This window comes from Mirounga leonina, unplaced genomic scaffold, assembly GCF_011800145.1.
Source record: "Mirounga leonina isolate KUSES-001 unplaced genomic scaffold, KU_Mleo_1.0 Mir_115, whole genome shotgun sequence".
In the NCBI taxonomy this organism is placed as follows: Eukaryota; Metazoa; Chordata; class Mammalia; order Carnivora; family Phocidae; genus Mirounga; species Mirounga leonina.
The window spans coordinates 102505358-102516737 of NW_023270268.1; the positions used below are offsets into that span (position 1 = coordinate 102505358).

At 39.0% G+C, this 11380-nt stretch overlaps 1 pseudogene across 1 annotated transcript; it reads right to left on the minus strand.

The window, feature by feature from the left end:
* Positions 1-4641: 4641 nt before the first annotated feature.
* On the minus strand, positions 4642-7602 carry LOC118007133 (annotated as a pseudogene). Its single transcript, XR_004678274.1, has one exon. The product of XR_004678274.1 is annotated as a heat shock protein HSP 90-alpha-like (transcript).
* Between the last annotated feature and the right edge of the window lie 3778 nt (positions 7603-11380).

An 11380-nucleotide genomic window follows, 5' to 3' on the forward strand; every position in this document is an offset into this window, starting at 1 on the left:
ATGTTAGGGGCATAGATATTTACAATTGTTAGATCTTCTTGTTGGATAGATCCTTTAAGTAGGATATAGTGTCCTTCCTCATCTCTTATTACAGTCTTTGGTTTAAAATCTAATTTGTCTGATATAAGGATTGCCACCCCAGCTTTCTTTTGGTGTCCATTAGCATGGTAAATGGTTTTCCACCCCCTCACTTTCAATCTGGGGGTGTCTTTGGTTCTAAAATGAGTCTCTTGCAGACAGCATATCGATGGGTCTTGTTTTTTAATCCAGTCTGTTAGCCTGTGTCTTTTGATTGGGGCATTGAGCCCATTTACATTCAGGGTAACTATTGAAAGATAGGAATTTAGTGCCATTGTATTGCCTATAAGGTGACTGTTACCGTATATTGTCTGTGTTCCTTTCTGGTCTATGTTGCTTTTAGGCTCTCTCTTTGCTTAGAGGACCCCTTTCAAGATTTCCTGTAGGGCTGGTTTTGTGTTTGCAAATTCCTTTAGTTTTTGTTTGTCCTGGAAGCTTTTTATCTCTCCTTCAATTTTCAATGACAGCCTAGCTGGATAGAGTATTCTTGGCTGCCTATTTTTCTCATTTAGTGCTCTGAATATATCCTGCCAGTCCTTTCTGGCCTGCCAGGTCTCTGTGGATAGGTCTGTTGCCAATCTAATGTTTCTACCCTTGTAGGTTACATATCTCTTCTCCCGAGCTGCTTTCAGGATTTTCTCTTTGTCTATGAGACTCGTAAGTTTTACTATTAGATGTCGGGGAGTTGACCTATTTTTATTGATTTTGAGAGGGGTTCTCTGTGCTTCCTGGATTTTCATGCCTGTTTCTTTCCCCAAATTAGGGAAGTTCTCTGCTATAATTTGCTCCATTATACCTTCTGGCCCTCTCTCTCTTTCTTCTTCTTCTGGGATCCCAATTATTCTAATGTTGTTTCGTCTTATGGTATTGCTTATCTCTCGAATTCTGCCCTCGTGATCCAGTAGTTGTTTATCTCTCTTTTTCTCAGCTTCTTTATTTTCCATCATTTCATCTTCTATATTACTCATTCTCTCTTCTGCCTCATTTATTCTAGCACTTAACGCCCCCATTTTTGATTGCACCTCATTAATAGCCTTTTTGATTTCTACTTGGTTGGATTTTAGCTCTTTTACTTCTCCAGAAAGGGTTTCTCTAATAACTTCCATATTTTTTTCAAGCCCAGCTAGTATCTTTAAAGTGATGATTCTGAACTCTAGATCTGACATCGTACTACTGTCTGTATTGAGTAGGTCCCTGGCAGTCGGTACAACCTCTTGTTCTTTTTGTTGAGGTGATTTTTTCCGTCTTGTCATTTTGTGCAGAGGAGAATATATTAATGAGAGAACAAAATGCTAGCAGAGTAACCATGTCCCCAGAAAATATACTCTAAACAAATCAGAAAAGACCTGAAGCAGTGGGATAAGAAAGGGAAAGAGAGAAAAAAGAAAAAGAAAAAAAAGAAAAAGAAAAAGATAAAGATAAAAACAAAAACAAACAAAACAAAACAACAACAACAACAAAAAAAACCAGAATGTGATTAAATATGATCTATATGGTATATAGATCAGTGCCACACACTAGATTTGGGGTGTATTTTGGTCTTTTAGAAGAAAGTGCCTCCCAAAATTTTAAAGAAAGAAAAACTTATATATGTACAAAAATAAGGATTGATATGATGAAGGGATGGAATATGACTGTAAAAATGGAAATTATAAAAAATTTTATAAAAGGAATTGATAAGAAGTTGTTTGAAAAAAGAAAGAAGAGGATTTAAAAAAAGAAAAAAGAAAAAGAAAAAAAAGGGAGAGGATGTGATCAGGCAGGGGAATAGAAAACACCATATACTAGAGATTTAGGGTATATTTTAATCTGTTAGAAGAAACTATCTCAAAATTTTAAAGAGAGAACAACTTATATATATAAGCCAAAAATATGGGTAACTACTATGAAGGGATAGAATATGACTCTAAAAATGAAAAATAAAAATGTTTTTTTTTAAAAAAAGGGATTGATAAGATGTTGGTTGAAAAAGGGAAAAAGAAAAATTCAAAAAGAAATAAAAAGACAAAAAGACAGTTAAAAAAAAATTAACTTTGAAAGACTAAAGAATCATGGTAAAAAAGCCGTGAATTCTATGTGCAGTATTCCCCTAGCGCTGGAGTTCTGCCGTTCTCATTGATCGTAAACTTGGTCTTGGCTGGCTGTTCTCGCTGATCTTCTGGGAGGGGCCTGTTGCCGTGGTTCCCAAATGTCTCTGCCGGAGGCGGAATTGCCCCGCCCTTGCCCCCTCCCGGGTAAGTAATCTGCTCGGGTTTGCCCTCCGGGGCTTTTGTTCCCTGCGAGCTTTCCGTACAGCTTTGGAGGCGGAGAGTGAAAATGGCGGCCTCCCAATCTCCGCCCCGGAGGAGCCGAGAACTCGGGGCCCGCTCCTCAGTGAGCCCCCAGAGAAAAGCCGTCAGTCACTCCCGTCTCCCCGGTCTCCGGCCGCACTCCGTGCTCGCCTGGCCTGTGACCGCGCGTTTCTATCTCCGGCGCCCGACCCCGGGTGGAGTCTCCAAACCCAGCAGATCCCTGCCGTGCGTGCTGCTCCTCCCGGGGGGAGGAAGGTGAGTCTCCCCGGATCTGCCGCTTGTTGGGTCCCTGCTGGAGGAGCAGTGGCCCGCCTGTGCCACGGATCACGGTTTATGGCAACCCCAAGCTGAGAGCCCGCGCCTGGGCTCCGTCTCTGCCGCCGGCTTCCCTGCTCCGATACCTGGGAGCTCTGCCACACTCAGGCACCCCCGGTCTTTCTGTGACCCCGAGGGTCCTGAGACCACACTGTCCCGGAGGGTTCCACCCCCCGCTTAGCCACCAGAGTGACGTCCCTCGGCGGAGCAGACTTTAAAAGTTCCGATTTTGTGCTCCGCGGCTCTATCACTTGCCAGAAGCGGCCGACGGAGGCCCCTCCCCCGCCGTCTATCCTCCCGAATATCACCTCGGATTCACTTCTCCGCACGTCCTACCTTCCAGAAAGTGGTCGCTTTTCTGTTCAGAGAGTTGTTGCTATTCCTTTCTTCGATCTCCTGTTGGGTTTGTAGGTGTTCAGAATGGTTTGATCCCTATCCAGCTGAATTCCTGAGAGGAGACGAAATCCAGGTCTCCTAGTCCTCCGCCATCTTGCTCCGCCCTAAACCCCGTGTTGTTTCTTTAGATTAGAGTTTCACTGAGTATTTGAAGGACTTTGCCTGAGTGTTTTTCTTCTTAATCATCATCAGAATAGGGCAGTGATGAATTAATTTTATATATAGTAGTGTATTTTCTTCTGTGGGCCTCAGATTCATTTTAAAAAGCTGTCTTCCATGTAGCATATGTTTTTACTAATGAACCATAACATATTAATAAAATATTAATACATTGTATTTATTCATATATTTCATTGGAAACTGGATAATATTTCTTAAGTATTAGACAAAATGAGTTCCAATTATTGAACTAAAAGATTGAGACAAATTGAAGGAATGAAACAATGATTTTTGATGAAGTGCAGATAGTAATTTCCATGCACATTGGTATAACTGTCATACAAAGTTGTATTTTCATGTCTATGTAATTTTATGATTCACGAGCATGCCCTGGAGGCAACTTCCCTAAGAGAATAGTTGTCTCAGACCATGAATGGTTTATTTTTTTTATTTTTTATTTTTTTAAAGATTTTATTTATTTATTTGACAGAGAGAGACACAGTGAGAGAGGGAACACAAGCAGGGGGCGTGGGAGAGGGAGAAGCAGGCTTCCCGTGGAGCAGGGAGCCCGATGTGGGGCTCGATCCCAGGACCCTGGGATCATGACCTGAGCTGAAGGCAGCTGCTTAACTACTGAGCCACCCAGGTGCCCCATAAATGGTTTATATGTAAGTTTTCCATTATGATATGTAAACAAGTGCTATCCAAAGTGTGGTCTGTACCTGTATTGTCTCCATCACTTGGGAGCTCCTTAGAAATTCAGAATCTCATTGAACCAGAATCTCTCTTTTGGCAAGGAGCTCAGGAATCTATGTTTTAACAAGCTCTCTTGGTGATTCAATGTACACTAAAGTTGGAAGACCACTGATGTGGACATTATAGCATTTTAGTTCCTCAGGTATCAATGTTGATTCAGACTTTGTATTCAAGAGCCATCACAGAATCTAGATTTCCCCCTTTTCCCTCATGAACATTTACCTCAAATAAATAATCAAATTCCTTTAAGGAACAAGTGAGTCAATCACTACCTTAATGTATTCAAAGTATTTCCTTATGGGGACGGCGTCATTCCTTCAGTTGATGGGTTCGAAGTCTAAGAACCGGCTGAATTCTGGCAAGGGTTTTTGACACCCCAGTGGAGCTCTTTGTTGTTTTTTTTTAAATAAATTTATGGAGCTGTGTAACTATGACCATGATCATTTTAGAACATTTTTATCATCCCCTCCCCCAAAATCAATTATTTGAGTCAATCCTTACTCCCATCTCTAGTCCCAGAAACTTCTGGTCTACTTTCTGTCTCTATACATTTGTCTTTTTTGGACATTTTATATAAATGAAATCATACAGTATGTACTCTTTTGCTCCTGTATTTTAATTTGCATCATGTTTTTTTTTAAATTTGTTTGTATTTGTTACAACCTTTTAAAGCTGAATGTGACTTGAGCACTACATTTCCACTCACAGAACTTGCTGAGTTACTTCTTGAACAGCTTTACAACATGCCTAAATAGGCTTAGAATTTTGCTACTCTAAACAATGCTCTTCTTTGGAAAACAAGCCCTATACATAGTTACTCCCATCCAGTTGGTTCAGTTTAACTACTGGTTTCTAGAGGCCTGGTACATGCAGTTGATAACTACAGGGAATAGAAGATTTAAAAAGTAGATCCTAGATGGTGAGAGTCATTTTAACCAACAGTTCTGTTTTAAACATCAAGGTATAGCTCAGAACACTTCAGTGACAAAAAAAAATTTGGCCTTACTAAGGAATCCACTTGGTAGCTAAACACTTTAGAGCACACAGTTCACGTTAGGTTACATACACCTTACAACAAATGTTACCTTGTCCGGTTACAATAAGCCAGCATGGAACTAGGGAAGAAAAACTAGCTGGGCTTTAGTTCCTACACATCACAGTAGCACACTCCGAAAAAGAAAGAAATCTTATCTTCCCCTTAAGTAGTTACTGTCATGCCATACAGTTTCTTAAAATGTTAACAAAAATAAAGAAAACATCCTTGAAAATATATTATCAGAGGGAATGAAGATAAAGTATCGAATACATGTACAAGTAATTCTTGGTGGCACTTAGTCGACTTCCTCCATGCAGGACGTGTCATCGTCACCCTTGAGGGGCAGCATCTCTTCGCTCACGGGACACTGCTATCGTCAGCGGTGGGATCGTCTTTGTCACTACCAAGACCAAGCTTGATCATCCTGTCCATCCGGTTAGCATGTGTCTGGGGATCTTCCAAACTGAAGCCAGAGGGCAGGAGAGCAGTTTCGTAGAGCAGGATGACCAGATCTTTCACAGACTTGTCGTTCTTGTCGGCCTCTGCCTTCTGCTGTATGGTCTCAATGATGGAGTGGTCGGGGTTTATCTCCAGGTGCTTCTTCGCGGCCATGTAGCCCATGGTGGAGTTGTCTCTCAAGGCTTAGGGCTTCATGATCCTTTCCATATTTGCTGTCCAGCTGTATGTGTTTGTGACAATGCAGCATGGGGAGGTCACCAATAGGTTTGACACGACCACCTTTTCTATTTTTTTCTCCAAGATGTCCTTCATGATCTTGCACAGGTTTTCAGATTTTGTTTTTTTCTCTTCCTGTTTCTTTTTCTCTTTTTCATCTTCTGGAAGTTCCAAGCCCTCTTTGGTAACAGACACTAATGTCTTCCCCTCAAATTCCTTCAGCTATTGGACACAGTACTCATCGATGGTCTCGATCATATAGATCACTTCCAGGCCATGCTTCCGAAGACGCTCCAGGAAGGCCGAGTTCGCTACCTGATCCTTGGTCTCACCTGTGATGTAATAGATGTGTTTTTGGTTTTCCTTCATTCTGGTGCAATAGTCCTTGAGAGAAATCATCTCATCACCAGAAGCAGACATACAGTATCGTAACAGCTCTGAGAGCTTCTTTCGATTCTGAGAGTCTTCATGTATTCCCAGCTTGATGTTTTTTGAAAACTGCTCATAAAACTTCTTGTAGTTCTCTTTGTCTTCAGCTAGTTTGGTGAAGAGTTCCAAGCACTTTTTGACCAAGTTCTTTCTGATAACTTTTAAAATTTTGCTTTGCTGCAGCATCTCACAGGAAATATTTAGAGGAAGATCCTCAGAGTCTACCACACCTCTAATGAAATTCAGATACTCAGGGATTAGCTCCTCACAGTTATCCATGATGAAAATTCTGCGAACATACAACATAATGTTGTTCTTTTTCCTCCTGTTCTCGAATAGGTCAAAGGGAGCACGTCTTGGCACAAAGAGAAGAGCTCTGAACTCCAACTGTCCTTCCACTGAAAAATGCTTCACTGCCAAGTGATCTTCCCAGTCATTGGTCAAGCTCTTATAAAATTCTCCATATTCTTCATTGGTGATATCGTCAGGGTTTCTGGTCCAAATAAGTTTTGTCTTGTTCAGTTCTTCCTGATCAATGTACTTCTCCTTGATCTTTTTCTTCTTCTTGTCATCATCCTTCTTCTCCTTCTCCTCCTCATCAAAACCAACATCTTCTATTTCCATCAGGCTCCTTCTCTTTCTTTTCTTTTTCCTCCTCTTTCTCTTCCTTTTCTTCAGCCTCATCATCACTGACCTCTTTATCACGTTCCTTCTCCACAAAGAGAGTAATGGGATAGCCAATAAACTGGAAGTGCTTCTTCACAATCTCTTTTATTCTCCTTTCCTCCAAGTACTCCATCTGGTCATCTTTCAGATGCAGGATAACTTTGTTCCCTGATCCATAGGTTCACCTGTATCAGTCCTAACTGTGAACTATCCTCCTGCAGAAGACTCCCAGGCATACTGCTCATCATCGTTATGCCTGGTGATCACCATCACTTTCTCGGCAACCAAGTAGGCAGAATAGAACCCGACACCAAACTGTCCAATCATAGAAATATCTTCACCAGCCTGCAAAGCTTCCATGAATGCTTTGGTCCCAGACTTGGCGATAGTACCAAGGTTATTGATCAAATTGGCCTTGGTCATGCCAATGCCAGTATCCACGATGGTGAGGGTTCGATCTTGCTTGTTCAGAATGAGGTTAATATGCAGCTCTTTCCCAGAGTCTAGCTTACTGGGATCGGTCAAGCCTTCATGTCTGATTTTGTCCAAAGCGTCCGACAAGTTGGAAATCAGCTCTCTGAGAAATATTTCCTTATTCGAGTTGAAGGTATTGATGATCAGGGACATCAACTGGGCGATCTCCGCCTGAAAGGAGAACGTCTCCACCTCATCTTCCTCCATCAGCTGGTCTTGGGTCTGGGTTTCCTCAGGCATCTTGGCTAAAGGACCACAGAGGCTCCGTGATGATGCAGCACCAGGATGCAGAAGCAACTCAATCTGCATCATGTTTTTGAGGTTCATCCATTTTGTAGAATATATAAATATTTTTGTTCCTTTTTATTGTTGAACAGTATTCCATTGTATGGATACCACATTTTGTTTATCCATTCACCAATTTTTGGATATTATGAATAATAGTCCTGAGACTGTTCATATACAAACCTTTGTGTGGACATGTTTTAATTTCTTGTGGGTATCTACCTAGGACTGGAATTGATAGGTCATATGATAAGCTTATATTTGAATTTTTAAAGAAATTACCCAGCTTATTTCCAAAGTGGTTGCACCATTTTATATTCCCACCAGCAGTGTATGAAAGTTACAATGTCTCTACATTCTTTTTTTTTTTTTAAAGATTTTATTTATTTATTTGAGAGAGAGAGAATGAGAGACAGAGAGCATGAGAAGGAAGAAGGTCAGAGGGAGAAGCAGACTCCCTGCTGAGCAGGGAGCCCGATGCAGGACTCGATCCCGGGACTCCAGGATCATGACCTGAGCCGAAGGCAGTCGCTTAACCAACTGAGCCACCCAGGCGCCCTTGTCTCTACATTCTTGCCTACACTTGGTATAGCCCGTATTTTGTATTGTTGTTATTCTAGTGGGTTAGGATTCCACTAATAACTAATGATCTTGAGCACTTTTTAATGTGGTTATAGCTATTTGTATGTTCTTGTGTGTGTGTGTAAAATGTCTAGTCAAGTATGTTTTTCTGTTTATGTATCTTATTGAATTGTAAGAGTTCTTTATACACTTTTAGTACAATCCTTCATCAGATATATGATTTGGAAATATTTTCTCTTGGTCTGTAGATCATCTCTTCATTTTCTTAATGGTGTATTTGAGCACAAAAGCTTTTGAATTTTAATGAATTACAATTCATCAGGGTTTTTTTGGTTGTTGTTATAACTTGTGATTTTTGTGCCATATCTAAGAACTTTTTGCCTGAACAATGTTGCAGAAATTTTTTTCCTATGTTTTCTTCTAGAAAATTTATAGTTTTAGCCCTTTATGTCTGTGATCCATTTTTGAGTTATTTATGTGTGACCTAGCTAACAGTGTTAGCAAAGGGTTCATATTTGTGTTTAAAGACATTAAATTGTCCCAGTACCATTTGTTGAGAAGAATATGTTTTCCCCATTGAATTGTCTTGGCACTTTTGTCAAACTATTAAATATAAAGGTAAGGACTCTTTCTGGATTCTCAGTTCTGTTCCATTGATCTGTATACCTCTATTTATGCCAATACCACATTATCCTGATTATTGTAACGTTATAGTAAGTTTTGAAATCAGGTAGTGTAAGACTTCCAACTTTGTTCTTCTTTTTCAAAGCTGTTTTGGCTATTCATGTTGTCAGCAGAACTTCAAATCATTGTAGAAGAAATGTTAAATCTGGGATATAGCCAGATTATGACTTGATATGAAATATTTTATAGATTTATTAACTTGAATGGACACATAAGGACTCCTGTTAGCAGGGAATCTAACAAAAGACATAGAACAGTAATTTCAGATTTTTAACTTATGCAATTTTTTTTCACAAAATCTGACAAAAGTTTGAGAACTCAAAGGCTTGCATATGATTGACAGTTCGAATAAATACTTTGTGTATCTCTACTGGCCAGGATTTCTTTGGATACAACTGCAAGTATATATGCAGTAGCATAATTGTATTAACCGTCTTGTTGAACTAATTGTCTTTGACACCTTCTCGGTGTAGCCCAATAGCACTTTTTGTCATTGTTTTTGCTTATTTGGTTTCACCAATAAATTAAAAAAAAATCACTTCTTCAGTTGTACAATTTGGCTGTGGAGAAGTTTTTATAGACTACTTTTATTCAAGGTTATGTCAGACAAATAGCAAAGATTTTCTGACTATAGAATGTTAGTGGATTCTTCAGTCTGCAGAGAATTGTATTGACTTTGTCATTCTCTGAATAATAATTACTGCTTTACTTTCTGTTCATATCTGTAGTTCTAAAATGAACTCTGTTATTTGGCAGAGGCACTTTATCAATCATTTCACTTACTTTGTCCCCAGTCATTGCTTTTACTTTTTTTTTTTTTTTTTTTTGCCAATAGGATTCTTCATGTTTCACCAGTTATTTCAAAACACCACAAAGCTTTTGTATTCTTATCCTTATTACACAGCATGTTAGTTTTTGGATGCTTGAATGTCCTTCCATTTTGCTTCAGAAATTTTGACAAGTTTCTCATAGTGTTCTTTGAATGTGTCAAAATGATACCAGTGTTTCTAAAGGCAACACATAATGAAATAGAGTCACTCCCAATTGGCAGTGAAATTCCAAATTTCAAACAATTTTGATGGTATTTGTATAATATCTTGTGCATTTTTTTGTTGTTGTTTTTGAAGCTGGTATTTCTATAACATTAACAGGTGATTCAGTTGTTAATGTGGTTTTATTACTATCAACACCATGCTCATATTTGTTATAAATACCGTCTCCTCTATTATGCCTAAAAATCTTATAAACCTCTTACCCATGATAGTTTCAATTAAAAGAAAGCCAATCCAGGTGCGCCTGGGTGGCTCAGATTGTTAAGCGTCTGCCTTCAGCTCGGGTCATGATCCCAGGGTCCTGGGATCGAGCCCCATATCTGGCTCCTGGCTCAGCGGGGACCCTGCTTCTCCCTCTGCCTCTCCCCCGGCTTGTGCTCTCTCTCTCTCTCTCTGTATCTCTGTTTCTCAGACGAATAAATAAAATCTTTAAAAAACAAAAACAAAAACAACCCAATCCAGATTATAATTCACAATAATATATAATTATATAGTGAGCTATGATTGACTTTCAGAAGTGATGAATTAGTACATTAGTAAGAAATACATGATGATGAACATGGAAATTTAATATATGAGAAGCTATACCAGACATCTGTACATTCATACCATCCTTACATCCAAAGAAGAAATTTTGATTAGTGAAGATTTGACCCATTCATAAATTTGCCTGCGTAACCAGACTCAGTCTGTGCAAAGTGAATTACTATTGCACTACCTTTTTTGGCCTTATTGCAAGTAATAACACTTATAAAAATAAGAGTTTGTTCTGTTAGTTAATTTCTTTCTTGATAGATGTTCAAAATATATAACTATGAAAATGTTAGAAATATGTAACTGGTAAAATGTTCAAATGTTAACAAAATCGCCTTGTGGATGAGTGGTGATATATGTGGCATGCTTTGGAAAACATTGGCTTTTCCTTGAGGCAGGGCCTGAATCATCTAAACAAACTCACTATCTCTAAGTCATCTGATCAACTACACTGTGACAGTCGAAGATAGATATAAACTGTTATGAAGAATATCTGTCAGTATTTTTGATTCCTATTTCTGAATCTAACTTTTTAATGAATAGTTGGGATTATTAATAGATGAAAGAGGTAAAGAAAATTTTGGATAATAGAAACCTCCTCCACTCCTAAAAGCAACTAGGGTGATAAAACAAAACAAAATAATATAGCTGAATACATCTGGGTTCCAGTCCAGTTTTTTTAGCTGAAAGCTCTTGGGTAGCATAAACCATTATGCATATGGTAGCCTCCTGTGTATATTAAAATAATTATTTCTCCTCTGTAGGATTCTTGTGAGGTTTTAGTGAGATAGCAAATGTAGCATGCCTGGCACAGGGCTTGGTGCATAGTAGATGTTCAAAATATTAAAAATACATTATTTTTTTCCTCTGAGCTAAGAATAACCTCCATACACTTTTTGTGCTATTGTACAAAGTAAACTACATTGTTTGTAAAAATTCTCTAAGCTGCCTCTCTATCAAGAATAAAC